Consider the following 7,349-nt stretch of genomic DNA (forward strand, 5'->3'; position numbering starts at 1 on the left):
GATGCAAAGTCCTAAACAAAAGTCAATCACCCAGAGAACGCTGGTTTACCAGACTCTCAGCCTCTTTGGGGTCTATCTTGTCTTCACATGATATTCCATTTTTATTTCTCCCGCTTTCTCTCTTCTGACTATTTTCGATTCCGTCTCCAGCACTGTTAGAGACTTCCTAGGAAGGGAAATTATCTATAATGGAGCAGGGACATTAAAAGCCTCAATTTCCTTGGAAATTCTTGAACTCATGAGGGTTCACACTGGGTTCTGAATTTTGAGAACTGTTATAAGAAATTATTCTTTTAATCAGGATATTTTAACCCTTGCCCTCCGTGGCTCTTCAGATTCTGATTTTTAATCTTCAGGCTGTCGAGAGTCTTTCATAAAGCTCCAGTTGATGCCAGGTTGTGGAAGGATGTCTTTCTAGATTCTTAAAGTAAGTTCACTCAAGGAAGCCCGGAAGCAGCTGATACCTACACCTCTGCAGAGGCAAGTGTGAGTGCCTATCAGACAATGTGTGTGACCTGCTGATGACCCACCTAAGCCACAGAGATCTGCACTCATGTCTACAACTCCATAACCAGCCACGCTATGGCATCTCCCACCATATCGAAACTGGAAGACACTACAGCGCAGGAAGGGTGAACACTGTATGGAGCCACACTGCAGCCTAGAGCCCTCCTATGGGAATAAAACAACAGGCTCTGCAAAGGTTGTTCGCTTAGCCCCAAACCCTCCTCTAATTGCAGAAGTGAGAAGGATGAGTAATGGAGCTTGAGGAGATGGCTCAGGGGCTAATGGCATCTGCTGAGCAAATATGAGGACATCAGTTCTGAGACCATCACCTGGGTAAGAAGCTGGTTGTGGTCACATCTGTAACCCCAACACTATGAGAAGCAGAGAGAGGAGGATCACTGAGGCCTGCTGGTCACCAGCCTAGCTCTAGGTTCAGTGAGAGACCCTGTTCATACAAGGGATAGATCAGGACACTCCATGTCTTCCTCTGGGTTCTTCACCCTGTCTAAACACCCCAACTCATGTGTCTAGACACAACAGGCATATGTGCTTGTGCATGCATACAAACACATAGGCACACACACTCACAAACACACAAGCACACGCAAAAATAATAATAAAAATAGTGAGCATTTTTAAACTTAAAAAACTGTCACTTATTTCCAGTATTTCCTGTGAAATCCAAGCTTGCAAAGGGGTGAGAATGGGGTCACCTCTTTATGAGAAGAAAGAGGAGAGAAAGGGAAAGAAGAAAGAAAGAAAGGAGGGAGGGAGGGAGGGAGGGAGGGAGGGAAGAAGGAAAGGAATGTGAAGGTGTGGTTTAAAATTTTGTCTCTGGCCAAGGCTGGAAGGCTATAATCCAAACCAGACATGCCAAATTGAGCTCACAGTATATAAACCCCACAGCCTGTCCCTAGAGCATGGTGGGACATATTTCTCCAGGTGTAGAGTCATTTAGCACATCAGAAGATAGTAGCCACCTTTTGACTTTATCCAGGAAGATTTTTCTTTCATTAATACACTTGGTCAATAAAGAATTTTCTGCTGCATAGGCATCAACAAGCAATATGTTTTTAGGAACCCCTGCATGTATGGTAACTGAAACAGACAAGTTTGGTTCACATTTTGGCATTGCCAACAGGGTGATCTTTTGGAAGTATTTCACTTTCCTGGGCGTTAGTTTCCTTTTGTTTCAAACGATGATGTCTAGGTTCACAACTTACCTCCCAGCTCAGATTGTCTGTGACTGTCTTCCATGGGCTCTAGATGAATAATCACTTTCTTGGTCATCATCCAACAAATGTCTTCCTATAGGAAACCAGTTATTCTATGCATTTGTATCAAGTTGTATTTATCTCTTGAAGATGAGCTACCCAGCCCTGACGTCCCTCTTTGTGCCAGAAAGAAAACCTATAGACAGAACTAGACCACAGAGAAAGTGGAGCTGAAAAGGATTTACATAACTTTCTGATTTGGGGGGTATAATGAGACTCAGATCAACTAAATCGAAAGGGAAAAATAAATACAATGAATTTTATAATAAGGATTATATCCTTGCAATATGAATTCTTAGTTATTCTTTTAATTATGCTTTAGAATGGCCACTCCACATCTTGAACCCAAAATAAATATGGGGAGTAACCAACCCTTCAGGCAGTTGTGTGGGTGTGGAATGACTAGAAGAACATTAAAATGTGTCCCTTCAGGTCCCCAGTGAATGTGGGAAGCTAATAACATGAATGTTTTCTCTCTGTTAGTCAAAGTTCATGGCTACGTAACAATTTACTCCACCCTTACAACACCATGTATTTATTACCACACAGGGTAGGATAAATGGGGTCCTCTGTTGGAGGATCACAAGACCTTAGCTGAGGTGGTAGAAAGACTAATCTGCCTGATCACCTGGATGACTGACCAGAAATGCATCTACTTCCCAGCTTCTTCGGGCTGTTGGCTCTTCATTCAGGTGGGATCCTTGAGAGCCCTGGCTCTAACGACTGGCACCATTGTCAACCCTCAAGTGCTATTGGTCCCCCAACTTTACTGGAGGTCACTCACAGTCCCTTTACACACTGGTTTTCCCAACAATGTCACCTCATCAAGTCAGCAAAGTTGGCCTTAGAATAAGTCCAATAGCAATATAAGATCCCTGTGCAACATAATCACAAGAGGGATAGAGTAGCGTTGCATATGCCTGTCATCTTCTCCTGGGTACGTCCAACTCCCAATCCCACCCATAGCTGAGGGATTGCACACGGGCATAATCCTGAGAAGGCTGGTATCATAGTCATCACCTTAAACTCTATCTGCCCCCAACAGAAAGCAAAGGATTCTTGCTCCTTGTCTCAGTCTCTGAGTAGAGACTACCTTGCAGGGGACAGTGCCAACCAGGAGACCAATATATGGTAGCCATATTGGAGCCAAGTCACAAACAGGCTTAAGTGCCTCCTCCATTGACTTGTTAGAGTCTCCATCATTGTATGGAACACACTGAGGATTGCTGTGTAGAAGGAACTAGAAAGTAACGGACTTGTGGACATCAGAATGTCACAGGAATCATGACATCCTGGCCTATGGCTGAAATCAGCCAAGGCCAGAAAGCACATGGCTGTCACAGGCAAAACTTAGAAGGTGACGTGGAGCCCGCTGGGTCCAAAGAGAGATCCACCATGTCCTTAGCAGGCTGGGAAAGACGAGGTCTCACATTTCCAGCAACAGGGACCAGCTGAGCAAGCATGAGCGGACCAGGGAAAGGAAAGGATCCAGAAAACCAATAAGGACCCCAGGAAGCCTGCGTCAAGACCTGCAGGGCTATTTCCCCTCTGCCATAGGGATGCAGTGAATGCACCCATCCATCATTTCTAGGGGAAGAAGTCTGGGAATCTGCGCAGGACTGTTCCGGTACGAGGAGACTGCCATATTGCTAATTGGCTCGTTCAAAGTTCACATTCATTTCCCTGCTACCTGAGGGCTGCAGAATCTCGAAGAAAACTCAATCAGTTATAGAGAAATAAAGGAACTACATTTTCTTCTCGCAATTGGATTGTGTGAGTAAATCTGTAATCTTGCTACACCTGCAATGTAACAGACACTATATGCGTATGCTTTTCATAGACTTCCCCCTCCCCAGTCCTTTGAGGTAAGTGTTATTATAGTCCCATTTTACAAATGAAGTGGGAACTGGGAGAGGTTAAGTAATTTCTGCAAGGTCACACAGCTGCTAAGTGGAAAAGTTTGTTGAGAGTCCCGAATGAGATGATCTGGCTGTGACACACGGCCTCGGTCACCGTGCCAATGTATTAGAGTAGCCTTGCTTCTACAACAAGCATTTGTCAATTCTCGATGGCCTGGCACAGGGCTCATTGGTTATTGCTTCTTTCACAGCCAGGCTAAGGAAGTGGGGGAAACTCTATTGGAGAGTTTTTGGAACCCGGCAGTCCTCTCTTCCCCTGGCTCAGCCTCCTGTCCACTTAACCAAAATATGCAGGACGAAAGACTATAGAGGATATCCTATGGCCAATATCTACTGACCGAACTTCAGTGGCAAGCTGCCACCTACCTGCAAAGGTACCTAAAAGACGAATAGAATACGAAAGCCCTATGGCGCTCCTTACCCTAGCTCCATCCACACACAACCTAAGGATATATATTTCCATCCTCTTCTGTTGCCAAGTCAAATTTTTCTTCCATTAATACAAAGGTCAAAATTATTTTTTAACTCTATTCTAATAATGAAACAGTGAAGATAATGCTTGGAGCCAGAAAAGCTTTGGTTTGGCCTCCAGGGACTCTCCAGTTTGTTACAAGGTCTAGTCTGGCTTCATACAAAGGAAAGCCGTGGTTACCTGACATGGGGTAGACTAAATCAGGAACTACCTGTGCTTTCTAGGACCCTTGAAGGGTTAATTGGAGGGTAGCTTTAAGGACCGTGGCTCATGGAAAATGAAGCAAAGAGCACAGAAGGAAAGTGGTTCCTGACCCTTAAACCAAGCTCAGTAGCTCTGTCTTGATCTTCAATAAACCCTGACTGAGCACATAAAATGTGGGGGAAAAAATGGTGTTAGACATGAATGGTGATTAAAAAAAACATACATTTGCTTAGGAACCATATAAAATACATCTTTGCCCATCCCTGTGATTCAAGGTAGAAACTGTTGGGCAGATGACAGCGGCCAACCCAGTCTATCATCCTCAAAGGCCATTTGAAGAGAGAAAAAAAAATAATGACCATTAGAAGCAGACAGACCTGAGGTCAATATATGAATCTTGTTAGTAGGATCCTGACCTTGTAGCTCTAAAGAATGAGGGAGACCATGGATTTAAACAGGACACAATACATTATAGCCATTAAACAATGAAGATAAAAATTAGACTCCGGTTCAAGGTTCTGCCTCTTGCAAGCTGAGCCATCCTGGGCAGGTCAACCAACCTCACTGCTCCTTCAGTCTCTCATGTGTAAACGGGTCTTGTAACACCAGTCACCTCATAAGCCTGTTGTAGGACCAAATCAATATCCACGAAGCATTTAGCATGTGCTTGACTCATACAGCAGAAGAATGAGGATTCCAACTATTAAAACTAACAATAAAGTCTCAGACAGCAATCTGGCCATATAGCAGCCCTCTCAAGAGCTGTGATAACTTTAGTAGAAAGTCTCCAAGAAAAAAGAAAAAAAGAAAAGAAAGAAGGAAGAGGCCGTGTTGGTAAAGTAATATTAAGTAGAAAGTTTACATTGGGAAAGAGACAAAGTGCATGCACTGTTCACAGGCTTGAGGCCAAGTCTATTCTCAGATGTAGGGCAGCAGCAGCCAGGAGGAAAAGCCCAGCAGTTTGGGGTGACTCAGTGGATCCTATTCTCAAAGTAAGGTGCAGTTTTACACAGGAGCCCAGAGAGTGCACACGGCACCCAACAGTCACTGGATAAAGCCACACCCCCTGGTGAGGGCGGCCATCCGTTCTGGGAAGGATTTGAGCAGTCATGGACACAAGGACATCAGAGAAAGCCTGTTGAGATAATTCAGCGGGCAGAGGTGATTGTGCTAGTCTGTGATGGTCTGAGTTCAGTCCTGGGATCCTGTGGCAGGAAAGAACTGACTCCCAAGGGAGTTACCCTCTAACTTCCACCTGCACCCCTGTACCCTAGCACCATCATCCAAAAAAAATCAGGAAAATAAAGAAATCAGAGAAACCAATAAGTAGGCTACCTCTCTAGTAGGCTTTTAGTTTTTCGAGCAGCCTTCCACGTATCATTTAACAAGCAAGTATGTGGTACCCAGGTGTGCAAGGCTTTGCCTTAAATAAAAGATAAAGAGAGCAGGCTGCAGGCATCTCCTGTCTCCGACACCTAGGGATCCAATAATCATCAGAGAATCTTTTTCCTAGGCAGGCCCCCAGGCATTAAGTTCAGACAGCATCTTTGCAATCTCGTGTTTTATTTTAATAATCTAAAAGCCAGTTCCCTCAAATTATCCATCAGAGGCAGGGAAAAAAAGGATCACCTTACTTGTAACTTTTAAAATCCAAACTGATTAATTTCTCAAATAAATAATTTAAATCTTAGACATGAAACCATTTGGAAAAGAGTTCTCGCTTGAAGTCGTTTTGTTCTGTACCTTTCAACACCAATAGATTTCCTGAAACGGGATGTTTGTCTGATCTGCAACATAATTTCCAAAACGACCTATCAAAGAGGGGAAGTGGGGATTCATGGCGGCAGCCAACGTTCCTTTCTTTGTTTTAATTTTTTTAATTTATTTATTTATTAAAGATTTCTGTCTCTTCCCCGCCACCGCCTCCCATTTCCCTCCTCCTCCCCCAATTAAGTCCCTCCCCCTCCTCAGCCCGAAAAGCAATCAGGGTTCCCAACGTTCCTTTCTAACTATGAACAGGAAGTGGTAGAGCAAAGACAAGTCTGCAGCAAAAATCAGTCTATGAGATCTGAGACCTAAATAAATGCTCCTTGTGGATAAAGGGCAAGAATTTAGATGCTAAGTCTAAAAAAAAAAAAAAATGCTATCAGCTATTAGATGCCCCATCTACCCCCAAACACTGAAACACAACCGAATGACACTTGACAGGGACGTTGGGATTCCATGTCAATCTGCCACATCAGATGCTGCGATGTTTAATACTGACTGTCAACAACAGGATCTAGAATCACCTAGGAGCAGAGCCTCTGGCCTCTGGCCACGCCCTCGGGGGGAGTGTCCTACTAGGCTAACTAACTGAGCTGGGTGGTGCCATTCCCTAGGCTGAGTTCCTGGGCTTACACAGAAAGGAGAAAGCCAGCATTCATGTCTCTCTACGACCTGAGTGTGGACACAATGTGGCCAGATGCCTCAGGCTCTCCCAACCTGTCTTCCCTGCTCTCTGCTTCCTGAGTGTGGATACAATGTGGCCAGCTGCCTATCTTCCCGGCCATAATGGACCAGAGTCTCAAATGAGTCCTAATGAGTCTTTCCTTTGGTAGCTTGCTTTTGCCAGGGAGTTTTATCAAAGCAACAGAAAGAGTGATGAAGACAGATCTGTGTTGGCATTATACAGTAGCTGTAGAGAAGAGTGTGTCACATGTAAGGAAGTGAGCTCGGATCCCAATCTTCCTTTCTTACCTGACACCTTACATCTGCTCTGGGCCTTGCTAACCTATGACTGAGGAATAATGTCCCTTGTCTTCACTAGGTTTGTGTAGTAATAGGAGCCGTGGGCTGTGTCCCGCCACCCAGTTAGCTTTACCCGAGATAATTACACGGACACTGTATTCTTTTAAACACTGCTTGACCCATTCTCTTCTAGGCTAATTCTCACATATTAATTTAGCCCATTTCTAATCATCTGTGTGTAGC

Source organism: Microtus ochrogaster, chromosome 21 (assembly GCF_000317375.1).
Source record: "Microtus ochrogaster isolate Prairie Vole_2 chromosome 21, MicOch1.0, whole genome shotgun sequence".
NCBI lineage: Eukaryota > Metazoa > Chordata > Mammalia > Rodentia > Cricetidae > Microtus > Microtus ochrogaster.